Source organism: Pteropus vampyrus, unplaced genomic scaffold (genome assembly GCF_000151845.1).
Source record: "Pteropus vampyrus isolate Shadow unplaced genomic scaffold, Pvam_2.0 Scaffold3, whole genome shotgun sequence".
Classification (NCBI taxonomy): Eukaryota; Metazoa; Chordata; class Mammalia; order Chiroptera; family Pteropodidae; genus Pteropus; species Pteropus vampyrus.
Window position 1 is genome coordinate 10,533,816 of NW_011888784.1, and position 9,097 is coordinate 10,542,912.

Here is a 9,097-nt window from a genome sequence, read left to right on the forward strand (position 1 = left end):
TGCTTTAGTCTTTGCCATGATAGTTGTATATTTTAATTGTCTTAACAGACTGAGGCCCAAGGGCCATAAGGTCAAAACTGCTCACTCAATCAGGCACATTACCCAATAGTTGCCTTGACATAATTGAGCCTCTGCAAGGACCACCAGAGGAAGCAGTGGAGTCTGGGGAGAAGATGGAGACAGGGAAAGTGTTCTTGATTCTTGTATTATGTTCAATGGAAATAGCTAATGATATACATTTTTATAGCTTGTTTATTTCTAATATAAAAAATTAGTTTCTATCTTCTTGTTATTTATAAAAATTGAGAGGCAATAAACCAAAATTCTAAGCAAGGGGACTTACAGCTGCTGCTTTGCAAATACGTGTTCCCCTTGCTCCTCGGAGTTATAGCCCTTCAGCACATGTCCTTGATAAGCCTCCCTGAGGAACAGCAGACAATTAATCCACCTGCCTCACAGGAGACCATAGAAGACAGCAGTTGCTGTGTTAGGTGCCTTAAACACAAAATTTTTAAAAATTTTTCTCCTTAAATATGTGTGTGGACGTGTGTATGCGTGTGCATGCGCACGTACACACACACACACACACACACACACACACACACACACTCACACACACACTTCCAGAGAAAGTTTTACTTTTTTCAAATACAGAGATACAACACTTTCACTATGTAGATATATTTACTTTAACCTCTTCTCTCACTATATTCTTCCTTTAAACAAAATGGAATATTGGGGGTACCTTTTTGTACATTGGTTTCCTAAAACTTTCTTCATGACGAGTCATTCCAAAGAAATCAGGAGAGTATACCTGGGCAAATTAAAGTGTGGAAAGAACACAGAGGGACAAAACTTTGATATATTTTCAACCCCCTCTTCCCATCTACTCTATGGAATGTTCTGTATATAAAACAAAACAGAGAATTTTTATCAAGAAATTCAATGAATCTCTTTTTGAAAATGTTTTTGCTGGTGGTAGTATGACCTGTTTAGACAAAAAAAAGGGGGGTCATAAATTCCAAACAAAGGCACAAGTGCTTGTCTTTTAACAAAATGTGCGGTTGCCTTAATTCTGCTCCCTATAGTGACATTTGCTTGGAAAGGTCTTTGTGAATTTTGCTTACAGTGAGCTCTCCAGCATGAGGGTTTTCCTGCATCGCTAGCCTTCCCAAGATCTTCAATCTGATCTTGACATCATTCAGGTGACAACACTACACCCTGACATCCATAAAAGAAAGGCTGTACATGACTACACTGTTAACTCATATTTAAGTTTGGCAGCGTCAAGTCTTAAAATGTTACAGAGAAAAATATTCTGGATTTCATGTGTCTATCTAAAGTGGCTAGATTTTACATTTCTTTTCCACTTCGAGTCTGGTCCTGTTTAGGAGAAGAGTTATTGGTAAGAAGAAAACACTAAAATTTCCAAATGTTAAAATACAATATTTAAAAGAAAATTGACCATAAGGCATAAAATTTGTTTTTAATGAGTCTCAACTTTTTAGCAGTAGTAAATGAAAAATATTATTATTCAGAGACCTCCCTATTTTTAGGATAACATAATACTGTATGTCATTTTAAGCTTGCTATGAATAAAAGTAAGATACCACAATGACAAAATCACGCAGCCCTAAAGATACAATAAGTCATTAATTATGACAGTGTATTCTATAACCTCCGATACACTCAAGCTAATTATTTTGTGAAGTTTTTAATCCAGAAAAACTGTTGATTAATGTCAGCACTTTACCCATAAGCTATAATACAGTGTGTACTTGGGAATAGCTATTACCAAAAAGAAAAATATATATTACCACTCAATTTTCCACCGAATTGAAAAGAACATTTAGTTCATATAGGCAATATGTAATAGCACCCTGGTGCTACAATTACAACCCATGTCACTCGTGGCAAATCTCTTGGGCATTCCATCTGTTTGGCAACAGTGCCTTTGAGGTAGGGCATTACAGTAAAGAACATAAAGCTTTTATGGTTCCATCATTACCGTAGGTCAGCAGGAAAAGTTCTTTGAACTTAGCTCTTAAAATTCAGTGGGTAAGGAGTGGAGTATAAAGAGCCAAAGTCATCTGATCGGCTCTTATTTCTTGGAACAACTTGCCAGAGGCTTACAATTGCTTTGTAGAAGTCCAAATTAGCACCAGCATATTCACATGGAAGTATGAAGGGCTTCAAATAACATATACATTAAAACATCCTCTTAATGTAAGCTGCAAATGCACAAAAATTATAGATCAAAATTGCAATAATATTTAAAGAAAGGCTGTCACTCCTGTTTCGTATCTCAGTGTGAGGTAGTATTTAAGACACAGCATAGGAATGGCAGAGTTATTCAACTGGGATGGCTCAGGGAGGCCTCATGAAAAAGGTAAAATCTGATATATATTTTAGCTAACAGAAACGCCAAGTACGCATCTGTGATACCTGCATATAGTTGTATGGAAGGTGAAAGGAATGCATTCTAAATAGTTGTTCTTGTTCAGGAAGGTAGGGTAAGAGAGCTGGTGTCTTTTGTGAAAAAATAAATAGTCCAAACAAACTTTGCCAGGGCATTGATTATGATGAGTAGTAAGAGACTTAAAAAGTTACTTTGTAATGACGATGGAGGGCCAATTATTTGGGTGCATTCACATTTTTTTTTTAATAAAAAGAACTAATCTCACCAGTGCTTTAGGAAGATTAATGGATATATTGGCACAAAAGAAAAGACAGGGCACTATTTCAATCTTCTATAAATGAGACCATATTTGATTTGCATCAAAGTTTTGGAAACAGAAATTAAAAAAATAAAGAGAAGAGAAAAATTTAAAGTAACAATGATTGGCAAACTGTGGAAGGCATAAGTAGAGATCAGATTTATGGATAGAGAAACTGTAAAGAAGTTGGAAAGCCTGTGTGGATAAACTTTTCTTTTATGGTGCACAGTTGAATTGTGGTTTAGAGAAGAATTAAGAAGACAATATAAACATCTCTGTCTTGGGAAGTGAGAGTTTGAGGTGAATTATAAATTTTCCTGTCTTTGATATCCTTATTTTAACACTATAAAAATCGTGTACTGAGAAGAAAAACATTCTTTGAAATTGTTTGCTTGTTTATTATGTGGGAACATGCTCAATTCAGGATTTCACTGTGTTACTGCAATTTAAGAAAGTATATCTTCAGCATTAAGAAATCTCCCAATAACAGTAAGATCTGGGCAGTTTATAAGAGTCCTAATTAAGGCAATTAGAAGATCAGATAGAGGAACTGGCTATGTTCATGAAGATGGAACAGATTGATGAGTATTATAATAAACATTTTGAATTTGCAATGCTTTGAGTTATTTAGAAAAAAATGTGTTCTATCATATTAAATATAGATTTTAATTCCATTATCACATTTTTAATTTCCTTGCAATTCTCTCTTATTCATTTTTGCTTACATCTAATCTTATCGTATTTTTTTTTTTTCTTTGCTGCTTCCCAAAGCAGCACAAGGTCTGGAATTCTTAACTTGGAATCAATAGGACCCCTAGAGTCCCATCATTAGCTTCACGGTACATATGAAATCTGTAAACTATTGTCTGAGTGTTCAGTTTTCTGGATAGAGTTTTCTAAAGATTATTAAAACATTCTTCAGTGTTTTGTATTGATGCATATTTGTCCGAATACAAAATAAAAATAGATTTTAACTTTTATATGTGGTCGGCAGTGAGATTGCTTTTGCAAATAGTTAAATATTATTGGTAATAAATTCTACTATGGCTCTGCAAGGAGTACGGCTAACTCAACCCTTAAAGTTCACCTTTAACTTTTTCCCTTCTAAATGTAGGTCCAGTCCTGCACGCAGAGTTGGTTACTGTCCTCTTGTATAACATTGTCTCTTCCAATCTTTCTCCTTCTGTCTGGCTCATTGTGTTAAGAATCCAGTGAATTAGAAAAGTGAGGCAGAAGTAAAGGAGATCCTCGTAAAAAATGCCTATGGTTTACCTGGAAAAGGCATGCTTTTGTCCCTCTGAGTGATTTCCACAAAGACTTCTACCATTTACATTTGAACATAACTAAAAAATAAATTCCACAAGGGCAGGCAAGTTTATATGTTTTGTCCACTACTATATTCCCAACACTTAGTGCTCAACACATAGTACATATTCAGAATATTCGTTGAAAGAATGAATAAACATCTGTGTATTTAAGGCCCTTTGCTCTGATGAGAAAGAACAGTCACTTTCAGACGGATTTCATTAATCTTTTGCCTCAACCTCTGCCTTTCCTCCTTAGCATCCTGGTTCCATCAAACACTCCCATTATTTCCTAGAGCTTTTCTCTCTCCCCTTTTGTCAACTTCTTAACATAAGCATTTACATGTCCTCAGGTCTCACACTTAAAAATTTAAAAATATCAAATCTCTCTCTTGACTCATACATTTTCCCTTAAGATTATTGTTCATCCCCCCTTTAAAGCCGAAACTCCTATCTATGGCCACGCCACCCTGAACAAGCCCGATCCCGTCTGACTTTGGAAGCTAAGCAGGGTTGGGCCTGGTTAGTATTTGGATGGGAGACCACCTAGGAAGACCAGGTGCTGTAGGCATAAAAAGTAAAATTTTAAAATAAGGTATTGTAAACTGACAAGGGCCTTGTAATCTGTGAGGTTAACCAAGGGTTGCCTCTCCTAAAAAGATAAATAAATAAGAATTAAAAAATAAATAAATGCGCGCACGCGCACACACACACACACACACACACACACACACACAAAGTCCTGAGTTGTCAGAAATTGTCCTCTCTACTTCCTAATCTCCAATTCGTCTTTCTTTATTTTTCTTTATTTTTTAATGGTGACATTGGTAAACGAAATCCAGTAAATTTCAACTGTACACTTTAACAGTAAGGCATATATATATATATATATATATATATATATATATATATATATATATATATATATATATGTTTGTGTGTGTATATATATATATATATAATTTACACTGTGTGTTCATCTCCCATAGTTAGATTTCTTTCCGTCACCACATATTTGACCCCCTTTACCCTGTCTACCTCCCCCCTCCCCCTTTCTCCCTACCCTTTGGTAACCACTACTCTATTGTCAATGTCCATGAATCTCTTTTTCTTTGTCCTGTTCATTCGTTGCATTTAGGTTTATATCCCACATATAAGTGATATCATGTGATTTTCAACTTTTTCTGTCTGCGTTATTTTACTTAGCGTGATTATCTCGAGTTTCATCCAAGTTGTCACAAAAGACAATATTTCATCTCTTCTTATGGCTGAATAATATTCCATTTCATCTTTCCATTGAAATTTTACTCTGTTCTCACTATCCTAATAAATCTATCCTTTCTAAGATCACCAAGTACCTCTGTGCTGCTAAATTATGTGGACAATGATTTCAGTTCTAGTATTACTTGATTTCTGGGTAGTGTTAGCATTGTTGGCCCTCTTCTCCTTTTTCACATATTTTCCTCCTTTAGCTCTGTGACATGTCTGATTTCTCTACTACTACTATATATGACCGATCATCCTCAATTTCATTTGTAAGTAACTCTTCCTCCTGATATTCTTAAAATAGTTGTATTCTTCAAGGTTAAGCCCTGGACACACCTTTCTTTTCATTTTGCATACTTTCCTTTGTCATTTTCAACAATATCTAAAACTTTGTGCTCCAAACACACATATCTAATGCATACCTGATTCCAAATTAAACTCATCTTCCATCTCCGCAAACTCGCCCCTCCTCTTATATTTCTTAATTCAGTAAATAAAACAACAGTTTAGTAAATAATATAACTTCCCTAAGTTTACCCTCACTGCCACCTTTCTATCGTCCTTGTTTCACAGCCTTTTTTATTTTTATTTTTATTTTTTGTGGAGTGCTGCAAGAGACTTCAATATGGGTCAATCCTTCCAGTTTTGCCTCACTTCTGTCTTTTTCTCTACATAGAATTTGAATGATCTTTCTCTAAAATGCAAGTGTGGTCCTATCACTTCTATTCACGATTAAAAGCCTATAATGTCTCAGTTTTAAGTTTAAATTAATCATGATGTCTAAAACCATTACCAGTGTGGCCCTTCCTTACCTCTTCCAGCCTCATCTCTTACTCCAGCCACTTTGAACCAGAAGGCTTAACTATATTGACATTTCATGGCATACTGCCTCGTTTCTACACCATCTCTGTACATTTCACAAGATTGTAACTCTTACTGAGCCATTACCTAATTTTCCCTTTTCTCTTTGACTGAATAATCAAGTATCCTTCTCATACTTTATATTACAGCTTCAATCTTATTTTCTCAGGGAGGCCTATCTGTCTGTCTGTCTGTCTGTCTGTCTGTCTGTTGGATTCTTGTGTGCTCTGAGAGAACTAAGTGGTTCCTCTATTACTATATCCAGGCGCTTAGAACATATCACCCTACACAGTAATTGTCTATGTACTTCTTAATATCCCCTAACAGAGTCCAAGTTCAATTTGAACAACACCTATTTTATCTTGTTTCTCTCTGTATTTACAGCCCCTAGTACAATGCCCAGAATATAATGTGTGCTCACTAAATATCATGAAATAGGATTGTGTTGTTTTCTTATTGTTGCTGTCATTGGATATATAATACTTAGTGTGAACTTGATTATCCTCTAATTCTCATTCCGACTTCTTGAATGACATGAAATCTAAAGAAAGTCCACTGCTTAGGAAATAAATTATGTTGTTATCATGCCCTCCCACCCCAAGTCATTCATAATTCATCTGGGAATTATATTATGACAAATAAATGTATTTAATTAAATACCTTCTGCCCATGAGACACAGCTAGTCAATATGTGGTAAACACCTTTGTTTCAATATAAAGTAGGTACACTGTGTTTTAGAGAAAAACATTGATCTCAAATGTCAGAGTTAGTCTTATTTTGTGAGAAGAATCCTTCGAATAAAGCTACTTGAGTGTTTGAAGGTGTCAACACTTTGATGTTTCAAAGCCTCAATTATTCAGGTACCACAGAGCTGAGCATTGTACGTCTGCGAATGTCACATTTAAAAAGCTCAGATGGCTAAGATGCCATGTTCTGTTCAAGGCTTCTGATATTTGAAATGAAGAGTGGAGCCCTTTCATTTCAGCAGCTCCTAAGGCTCACCCAGTCTTCATGCTGTTGCTCTGAAACTCGGCATTCATTAAATGCTTGCTTGCAATTTGAGTACATTGTTAATGGAGTGGACAGCTTCTGAGGTTGAAAGTTCAATTTATTCTCTAGGGCAGGGGGAAACTTTTGATATCTCTGATTGAGATTGGTTATTGAATCAAGAGCCTGGTTTGGAGCCAGAGATGTATTAGATAAATTATCTGAGAGGACTGAATAAAATGCTTTTATCTTGTGCAGCATCTGCCCAAGCTACAACCGTATTACAGCATATGGCATTCAAAGAATATGTTGTCTTTCTCCCAGATGGATTTGAGAAACGTTTCTCAAGGAATCAAGTGTAAATGCTGTGATTTTCTATCAACATTATAAAATATTGCTTTATACCATTCCTGTGACATAAAACTTCACTGGCTCTGAAGTCACAACTATAAGCTCTATGGCTGTACCACATTTTGTTAGTCAGATAAAATACTTGCCTTTAAATATCTAGTGCAATTTGCTTCAAAGGTAGACTTCCTCAGCCTAAAAAATCTGTCATCTGCATTGCTATGCAAGTGTCAGAAAATGTGATTTGGAATCAATAATCCTTTAGGTAAAAATTAATTGTAAATATTTTGGAGAAATAATGTATAAAACACTAAGAGTTATCACTGATAATACTGACGAAGTTATAACCTCCATTTTTCCCATCCAGTTCATGCAAAATCTATCTTCTTATAGGTACTTACTCAGTAGATAATTGTTTAACCAGGAAGGGAAAAGAAGTGCCCATCCTATATGTTACTCTCAGATGATTCCTCCTAAAGCACGATTTTCAAAACTGTCTAAATAAAACGTTCAAACTACTCAACCACACTATCATTTTCTTTGTGATACCACATTGATCTTTTTTACACTCTCAGGATGTACTCTCCTACCTTTAGGATCCTGCTCAGTCTAATGCCCAGACTCACAGCAGCCTTGCCTATAGTACAGCTGATCTACCCTTTAAGACTCTGCTAAATTGGCTCTTCTATGAACAATTTTCTTACTATTCCAACCTAAGATAATCTCTCCTGTCTTACATTTATATTACTTACCATCTGCCCCATTTATTTGGCATTAAGGCATCCATTGCCTTGTGACATCTGTTCTATTTTTGGCTGATATTGCTATCGACCTTTTTATGTGCATATCTTGTCTCCTTAACTGGATGGAATGCTCCTTGAGGACAGAGTCATGAATTGAATCAGGTTTATACACCTAGAAGAAACTTTAGATATCAAATAGTCTAACACTCATTTTATAATTGAGAAGAAGAGCGTGTGGTAGAAGTTAAATAACTGATTTAAGGTCAGACAATAATTTAGTTAGAAGGGCAGAAATAAGAGTTTCTGGCTTGAAATACACTGCTCTTTCCGGGGTGCTCCACTGTAACTTTCATAACACATTAGAGTTAAAAATGGGCATTAGTACTTCAACCTTCTGAATTTATAGAGTAGGAAACTGAAGCCCAGAGAAGCTGGGAAATTGTTGCCAATGTCATATATTGAGTTAATTATAGCAGTCCTGGGACTACTAAAAAATTCCCTGACTGTTAACATAATGCTTTGCCCACCTACCTAAACTCCCTTCATCTTTCTATATTCCACAAAGTTCTGTGTACAGAGTAAATACCTATTAAGCATCTGTTAAGTTTTATACATAAGAAAATATAAATGTCTCCAGTACAGATTCCCGAAATCTTACATTTCAATGGAAATTGAGAAATAATAAATGTCAGAGTTTAACTGTGACCTCCTCCCATTAGTCTTTCTCTGTATACTACTCTATTTCATCTAAAGAGACCCAAGTTGTGTATAAAAATTGATAGATTTAGAGATAGCTCTATAAATAGAAAAAAGTGTGCCCCCTGCCCTATAAGGTTTTCTGGAGTTATATCCTCACTTTTTTTTTTTTTT

The 9,097-nt window shown here is 35.4% G+C and overlaps 1 pseudogene; it reads left to right on the forward strand.

The window, feature by feature from the left end:
* The first annotated feature begins 4,473 nt into the window (after positions 1–4,473).
* On the forward strand, positions 4,474–4,592 carry LOC111741864 (annotated as a pseudogene).
* The last annotated feature ends 4,505 nt before the right edge of the window (positions 4,593–9,097 follow it).